Raw genomic sequence first — 9402 nt, 5'->3', positions numbered from 1 at the left:
ACTCCAGGAGGTGGGCCGAGAAGTTGCAGGCTTCGCACCAGAAGCTGCCCACCCATCCTGTTAACTGTTTCATCCAAGCTGCTGCGTATGGGAGGGAGCCAGGCGCCGGGTGGAAGAGGGCAGAGAAAGATTCGCTATTTTCCTAAAAAACCTCACACAAAACACAAACTGCTCGTTCACTCGAGTATTCTTTGGATATTTACTGAGTGCCCACTATGTATCAGGTTCCAAGTTAGGTGCTAGACTCCCGGTGGTCACCCTGGTGGGATCCGCTGCTCCAGGGGCCAGATTTGAATTAAGGAATCACAGAAACGAATGCTTGATCCTGCTGTGCAAAGCTGCTACAGACTTCAGAGTGACAGCCCATGTCCTATGGAGAAGGGGCTCAGACTGAGTTGGGGGCTGGGGGTTAATCATCTCCAGAGACGCTTAAAAGGCATTTAATGATGGTTCAGCAGGTAAAGAATCTGCCTACAATGCAGGAGGCATGGGAGGCGCAGGTTCGATCCCAGGGTTGGGAAGATCCCCTGGAGGAGGAAATGGCAACCCACTCCGGTATTATTGCCTGAAAAATTCCATGCATAGAGGAGCACCGTAGGCTGGAGTCCAAAGGATCACAAAGAGTGGGACACACCTGAGTGACTAATCATACATACATGAGTACATTCTTAGGATGATTTCATTCTTAATAAAGAGAGGAATTTTTCACACACTATCTTATAAACCTTTAGGAACAGTTAGTTGAGAGACTTCCCTGGCCATCCACTGGTTGGAATTCGGTGCTCTCAGTGAGGGAATCCCAAGTTCGATCCCTGGTCAGGAAACTAATAACACACAAGTTGTGCTCCACAGTTAAAAATAAAAGAATAAACAAGGTCAGTGATAAAATACTCCATAAGAAATAGTTGTCCCCAAGTTTCATCCTTTCCTTCTACAGTAATCAATACCTGAATATTAGCCGGGGACTTGGCAACCTAGAAGAAAATTACATTCTCCCAGTGTGTAACTAAGTCACACACAGTGGGATATAAAGCAGAAATGGTCTGAACAACTTCCTGGACATACACTTACAGGGAAGGAGAATGTCCATGTATACCCCCTCCCTCCTTCCTGCTACTAGAACATCCCCTCCCTCCTTCCTGCTACTAGAACAGTGGTTATGGCTCCCAGTACTGGAGCAGCCACTTGGGACGCAAGTGGAAAAGGAACTTAGAAGATGACAGAACAGCAACAATTCACCCTAGCTGAAACAAAAATTGGTACCCGCAGGCGGGGAGCCTCAGGCAGCAGAGCGTAAATGAGATGTTGTCCAAGTGGAGCTGGTGGGACAGCCCACGGCAAAGGTGCAGACCTGAGGGAGTTCCCCGGTGGGCTAGAAGTTAAGAATCTGCCTTTCGGGTTCGATTCCTGGTCTGGGAAGAGTCCATGTGCCACAGGGCAACCAAGCCCTCGAGTCACAACTATGGAGCCTGCACACCACAACTAGACAGGGCGTGCACCAGCGAGGTCCGCATAACCCAATGAAAGTCCACATGCTACAACTAATGCCTGACACAGCCAAATAAACAAATGGATTTTTTTAATAAATAATTTTTTAAAAAGGTGCAGACGCGGTATCTTATCACATCTCTGGTGCACATTTTTTTTGCCCATTTTAACATCTCTGAAATTGATTTTCCTCTTACAGTGAGGGCACATTACAATTGCTATGTGTCATATTTTACATTTTAACACTGTTGAGTTAAAGAGGTACCCAGCAATGATGAATATCTTGCATAAATATGGCCTCACAAGCTGGGCATCTGGTCCCTTGCTATTCCACGCAAAGCTCTTCATTAAACCATCACTGGTGGTTTCTTGGAAGACAGACAACCTGCCAGTGAAGCACTGGGGAAAATTGCAAATTTTTTTTGAATATTTATTACCTTTGTATACAATTTATATTTTATCTTTAGTTTGTAATACTTTAGAATATTGTGATGGTTTTTGCCAGTAGCAACAAGAATCAGCCACAGGTATACACATGTCTACTCCCTCTTGGATCCCTTCCCACCTCCCTCACCCCCCCCCACTCCTCTAGGTTATCACAGAGCACTGGTTTTGGGCTCCTTGCGTCACTCTGCAAACTCCCACTGTCTGTCTATTTTACAGATGGTAATGTGTACGCTTCAATGCTATTCTCTCAAATCATCCCACCCTCTCCTTCCTTCACTGTGTCCAAAAGTCTGTTCTTTATGTCTGTGTTTCCTTTGCTGCCCTGCATATAGACTCATCAGAACTATCTTTGCAGATTCCATATATATGTGTTAATATACAAACTATGGGGCGGGGGGGAAATGCTGTCTTTTTCTTTCCTTCCACCCAATGTTACAAGAGTGATTAACTCAGTAGAGAGCCAGCCAGTCACAAACACAGATGGAAGGGGACACAATTTTGCTAGGAGAGGGACTTTTTGTCTGTGGCCAGCAATCTAAGTTGACTGGAAGTCAGTACTTTTATGACCTTGAAGAACAAAAGACAAGAAAGAAAGTTTACCTAGGCAGAAGTGGGAATTTCAGAGGAAAATGAATTTTTCCAGAGAGCAGAAAAAGGTGGTCCAAATGGACTCACCAATGAAATGTGTCTGACATGAAAGAGAACATTCACCATGCTAAGTCACTCAGTCATGTCTGACTCTCTGTGACCCTATGGACTGTAGCCCACCAGGCTCCTCTGTCCATGGGGATTCTCCAGGCAAGAATACTGGGGTACGTGGCCATTCCCTTCTCCAGGGGATCTTCCCGACCCAGGGATGGAACTCAAGTCTTACATGGCCTGCACTGGCAAACAGGTTCTTTACCCCTGCGCAACCTAAGAAGCCTGAAGTCCAGTGTAATCTCTGCGCAGACCAATGTCTATCATATTCCCCATCTTCCCTTTCCAACAGGGGGTTCACGTTGTGATTAACTTGTGTCCATTGAGTTACTACATATCGGCCATGCTGTGATTAGATCACTTCCCTTTTAGTTTAAAGACCACCAGATCTAGGAAGACTATCTCTTTTTTTTGCTGGGGTGGGGGGAGATGCTCTGAAGAAACAGCCTGTTTTCTGTTGGTCCTAAGGTATCTCCATCAAGTGAGTCTGTATGATTCGTGCTGTGACATTCAGAGCCAAAGCTCTTCAATAAAGAGCTGAATAGTTTATTTGTAAAAAGTTTAAAGTTCTTCATTATTTTCACTCCTAGTGTATATTGTTACCTCTCTGACACAACTAGCCTCAATAATAATTTTATTTAAAAAAAGACAGAAATTTGACAAAATAAATTATGATTCTAAACTTGATCTTATATTGTGGATTGAAAAAACAATCTCTTACAAAATAAAGATCAGACTATCTGACAATTTCTGAAAAACAAATAAGGAGAAGACTTATCTTTTCTTTTTTAATATTTATCTATTTGGTTGCTCCGGGTCTTCAGTTGCTGCATGCAAGTCAGTTCCCTGACCAGGGGTTGAACCCGGGACCCCTGTATCAGGAGTACAGACTCTTAGCCATTGGACCACGAGGGAAGTCCCAAGGGAAGACTGTCTTGATCTGATGGGCAGGACCACGCTTCACCCAGAGATCCTGGCCTTTCACACAGAAGCAGAACCAAATGGGACTCTGCCCCCAGTTAAGGGGTGGGGAGGCTCTATATAGGGAAAAAGGTACACAGATACTTGACTAGCCGAAGGAGTTGGCTATACCAAAGGCTATTAATGAGGGATGCTTCCCTAATGTATTATAATAGATATATATCTATTTCAATTTTTAAACCAGCCTCATGCTTAATGGGAAAACACAAAAAGCACTCCAAGAAAGCCAGGGACGAAACAAGAAGGTCCACCACAGTCCATGCGTGCCAGGTCGATTACTGGTTTCCGACTCTTTGTGACCCCTGGGCTGTGACCCTCCAGGCTGCTCTGTCCATGGGATCCTCCAGTCTAGAATGCTGGAGTGGGTTGCCGTGCCCGCCTCCAAGGGATCGTCCTGACCCAGGGATCAAACCTGGGAAGCCCTTACAGTGGTTCTGAAAATACTAACCAATGCAATCAATTAAACAGAAATATAAAGTACGAAGAATTTAAAAGTGGAAGCAAAGGTATTTGTCTTTGTAGTTGGTATGATTACTAACTAATAAAAGCCCCAAACAATACAAATTTTTTGTAGGTTGGATGACTACAAAGTTAATATAAAGAATTTAACAGCCAGTTAGATTATTAAGGAAGAAAATCTCATTTGTAATAACCAAAAAGGATAAACTATACAGAAATAATCTAAATGTGCAAAGTTGATGTGAAAAACATTTAAATCAACCCTGAGGGATGCACACCAAGAAAGGACTTGCACTAATGAGATGTACCATATTCTCAAGCAGGAAATCCCTCATATGCAAGAATACAAAAACAAAATCCAAGCAAAGGTTTGAAGAAACGTCTACTTTTACAAGTAGACTTTTGGAAAGGAGACATTTGAAAAGACTTCCCTGGTGGTCCAGTGGTTAAGAATCTGCCTTGCAATGCAGGGGCCATGGGTTCGATGCCTGGTTCAGGAGGATCCCACATGACTCAGAGTAACTAAGCTGGTGCGCCATGGCTACTGAGCCCGTGTGCTGGGTCCCACGCTCTGCAACAAGAGAAGCCACTGCAATGAGAAGCCTGTGCCCCACAACAAAGCGTACCCCTTGCTCGGCACAACCAGAGAAAGCACATGCACAGCAACGAAGACCCAGCACAGCCAAAAATAATCTAAAATTTTTTAAAAGCATGTGAAAAGAGAAATAGATCCACAGACACAGAAAACGAACTTATGGTCACCAAAGGGGAAAGAGGGGAGAGGGATAAATTAGGATTTGGGGATTAATATACACTCACTACCATATATAAAACAGATAACCAACAAGGACTTACTGTATAGCACAGGGAACTATATTCAATATTTTGCAGTAACCTATAAGAAACACACATACACACACATACACATATATGTATATATGTTTAACTGAATCACTGCACTGTACACCTAAAATTAACACAACACTGTAAATCAACTGCACCTCAATAAAAAAATAAAAGTAATGTGAGAGGACTGCCAGATATTAAGATGCATTATAATACTATGGGGCTTCCCAGGTCATGCTAGTGGTAAAGAATCTGCCTACCGATGCAGGAGTTGAGAAACCTGGGTTCAATCCCTGGGTCAGAAAGATCCCTTGGAGCAGAAAATGGCAATCCATTCCAATATGCTAACCTGGAAAATTCCAAATGGACAAAGGAGCATGGTGGGCTATAGTCCATGGAGCCACAAGGAGCTGGACATGACTGAGCGCACGCACACACACATACACACACACACAATACTACAGTGGTTAAGTTAATATGGTGCTGGCACATGAAAGGATAGACAGATAAAGGAACAGAATTTAAAGCCCCCTCTCCAAAAGATTCACAAATAAATAAACATTTAACATACGATAAAGATATTTTGAAACAGTAAGAAAAAATTTTTTTCAACAAAATAATGTTACATGTTAGTTGCCCAATCACGTCCAACTCTTTGTGACCCCATGGACTGTAGCCCACCAGGCTCCTCTGTCCATGAGATTCTCCAGGTAAGAATACTGGAGTGGGTTGCCATTTTTTACTCCAGAGATCTTCAGGACCCAGGGAGGAAAAACTAAATTACCAGATAGCAGGGCTGCCACATTGCAAATATTTTTTCCTAATTTGCTGGTGTTTTTTTTTTTTACTTTGCATATGGTGTTTTTTTGCAATACAGGTGTTTTTTTTATTTCTATTTTTGCTTTATGTAGTTAAATACATCCATCTCTTTTATTATGACTCCTGGGAAAGTCTTGCCCACTTTGAGATTAAAACCATTTTCATATTTTCTACTAACACTTTATGACCTTATTTTTTTAATACTTAAATTGCTGCTCCATCTAGATCTTATCTTGATGGAAGATGTGAGAGCGAGGCCAAGTTTATTTCTCCTGGTGTGATTTCTCAGAGAACCAAGGTGTGTTCGGAGAAGAAAAGTTGAGTCTAGGGAATTCCCTGGCGGTCTAGTGGTTAGAACTCCATGTTTCCACTGCAGAACTGCAGCAGACACGGGTTCAATCTGTGCTGGGGTAACTAAGATCCTTCATGCCTCGAGGCATGGCCACCAAAAAAAGCAAAAGCAAAAAAAAAAAGTGATTCTTCCTTTGCTTCTAGAACAAGAGCTAGCTCCCAACTGCAAGGAATCAAATAGCTTGCACTGGTCAACACTTCTTCAGCTCCAGTCCTGAGAACCCTCACAATAAAACGTGCAGTCACCAGCAGCCCTGCTCTGCCTCCAAGATGAAGGTCAAAGGCAGGCTGAAGGCACTTGGGACCTGGCCCGGCTTTTCAGTGCAATCCCCCTCTGGCTCACTCCCTGCCCCAGAGTGCCCTCACTGATTATCTGGATGAAATAAATGCCTTGTGCGTACTAGAATTCACTCTTCACCACATTCCTCGTCTGGCCGACTCATTTTTCAAATCTAAAGCCAGTCATTACAGGGAACTCCCTGGTGCTTCTGCCATGAGGACTCCGCGCTGTCACTATAGGAGGCACAGGTTCGATCCCTGGTCAGGGAACTGAGATTCCGCAAGGCTCACGACTCAGCCAATCAATCAGTCACAGTCAATCAGTCAGAAATAAAAAGAAATAAATAAAATAAAGTCAGTCATTACCTATGCCTCAGATGCCTTGCCTTACACAAGACACACATACACACGCTCCACACACATCCCTCCCCCTGGGCCACACACAGGTGCCCCAGACCCCTCCACACGTATCACTGTCAGAGCAGAAACCACAGTCCACACTGGGCTGTCCTCTGCTGTGTATCCCTCCTGGTGAACGCCAGACAAATGTGCTCAATGCTTCCGCCCTCCCCCGACCGTGTGCACAGAGATGCCGAATGAATGATTCCAGAATGAGTGAAGGTCTTCCAACCCTGCTCCCGTTTACAAGCATTCTTCTAATGTCAAGAATGCTAAAATCATCAGGAAGAACGTGATGTTCACAGCAGTAATATATATGTTAATGTCCAGAATAATACATACTATAAATGCTTCATTTCTAACAGGGTGACACTTAGTCTGCCATTCTGCTACACAACAGCCTGCTGGTTTTGCAAAAATGGCCCAAGTGTGCTCCTGCCCATATCCATACCTCTTTTCAGTGTGACTGTGCAGCATCTTCCTTCCAGAGGTGGAGAGTACTTCTTTGTCCTTGAGGCTGACCTTGGGAATTGCTTTGGCCAATTAAATGTGGCAGAATTGACACTGTTCCTGTTCCAAGCCTGGGCCTCAGGAGTCCTTGGGTGTTTTTTTTTGCTCCTTTTTTATGGAATGCTCATCCAGCCATGTGGAAAGTTCCATCTAGCCTTCTGGAAGATGAAATACATATGGTCAAGTCACCTCTATCACCCAAGGGGACCTGCAACACCCAGAAGCAGACGGTCTAACTGACCAGCAGCAAACCGCAAGCACGTGACTGACCCTAGTCAGGACCAGTAGAACCGCTCAAACCCCAGTACAAATTGCAGAACCACAGAATCATGAGCTTAATGTGTTGGGATGTATTTTGTTTAAGTCACTATGCTTTGGAATGGCTTACTACTCACTTAAAGCTAATTTACAGAGGATTTCTCTGGTCCCCTGCATTGCAAGGCAGATTCTTAACCACGATCCTGGTGCAGCTAATCTCATGCACCGCAACTAGAGAGAGTGAGAGCCACAGTCTGAGCCTATGCACTCTAGGGCCCGAGCACTGCAACAAGAGAAGCCCTCTCGCCACAACAAGAGAAGCAGACTGCAACGAAGACCTGGGGTAGCCAAGAAGAAAGCCCCCTGACAACTGGTTACTGAGCCGTTGGGCTCTCCCAGTGGCTCAGACAGTAACAGTCCGCCTGCAATGCGGGAGACCTGGGTTTGATCCCTGGGCTGGGGAGATCCCCCAGAGGAGGGCATGGCAGCAGGGCAACCCACTGCAGTATTCCTGCCTGGAGAATCCCCATAAACAGAGGAACCTGGCAGGCTACAGTCCAAGGGATCACAAAGAGTCAGACGCGACTGAGCGACTAAGCACAGCACTGAATTGCTGGCATCCTTCTGTATCAGTTACTAAATATTCTACCAAATCCCCCACCAGCAGCAAAGAGACCCCTGGCTACTCTACAAACTAGCAACAAGGGCGAATGCCAGGCTCAGAGGGGTCTTAAGTACATACTCTCTTTCTATAGTCAGGTCTCTCCTGACTAAACGATATTAATGAAGTATCAGTTGTTAAATATTTTTCAAATAACATCTGATCAAAGGGGAATGACAAAATGAGCTCTAGCATATCAGAATATTAGACTGTCACTAAAAATAATCATATGAACTGTCACTCTATAAAGCCCTGTCAATAAGATAATATTAAATGGAAAAGAACAGATCACTGCCAACTGGTCTGCACCCATTGTAATAACATCAAATGCCTATGTGCACAACAACAAAACAGAATCGATATTATAGTACCAGGAGCTGGGTGTTTTTGTTCTCTGTAATTATTTCATTTTAGTGCATAATAAGAGAAAAGCAACTCTAAGTAGAATACATTTGGCACCTTGTCTTCTTGGAATTGCATTATCTCAGAGCAAAGCCCTGATGTTGGGTAGAATGCATTAAGAAGAAATACAGGAGACATATCCTAAATGTCTATTTAGATTTCTAACTTATTTTTAAAGGGGACTTCCCTAGCAGTCCAGTGGTTAAGACTTCCTGCTTCCAAACCAGGGGGTGCAGGTTCAATCCTTGGTGGGGGCATAAGATCCCACATGCCGCATGGCACAACTATAATAAATAAATTAATTAAATAGCCTATTCTCAAGCTCTCTTTAGAAAATAAAAAAAATAAAGTGATTTTTTAAAAGGTTGCTACAAAATAAGAACAAATCAATGTGTTCTAGAATGAACCATGCTTGTTTAAGTAAATACTAATTCATATGTGGGTTAACTTTGCTCCATCAGCTTCTCTCCCCCAACCCAACATGGACAAGAGCCTTGTTTCTGCCAAACTAGACGCCCAAATTCTTGTGATACAAAATCTAGAGGATGTGTGTACCAGACATTGCCAAATTCTTATACAATATCTATTCTATCTGTCTTTATTAACATGACCCTGATTTTTTTTCTCAGCGTTGTAAGGTGACAACTTACTTCCCCAGGATCCCTTGCTACTAGTGACGGCCATGATGTGACCACTTCTGGCTAATGAGATGCAAGTGGCAATCTAATGCGTGGGGCTTCTGGGAAAGTAATTGTTTTCCTGATGTAAAAAAACAATTCAAATAAAGAAGATGTAGTACATAT

The sequence above is a fragment of the Odocoileus virginianus genome, chromosome 26 (assembly GCF_023699985.2).
Source record: "Odocoileus virginianus isolate 20LAN1187 ecotype Illinois chromosome 26, Ovbor_1.2, whole genome shotgun sequence".
NCBI classification, from domain to species: domain Eukaryota; kingdom Metazoa; phylum Chordata; class Mammalia; order Artiodactyla; family Cervidae; genus Odocoileus; species Odocoileus virginianus.
Note: the sequence above shows the minus strand (reverse complement) of the source record.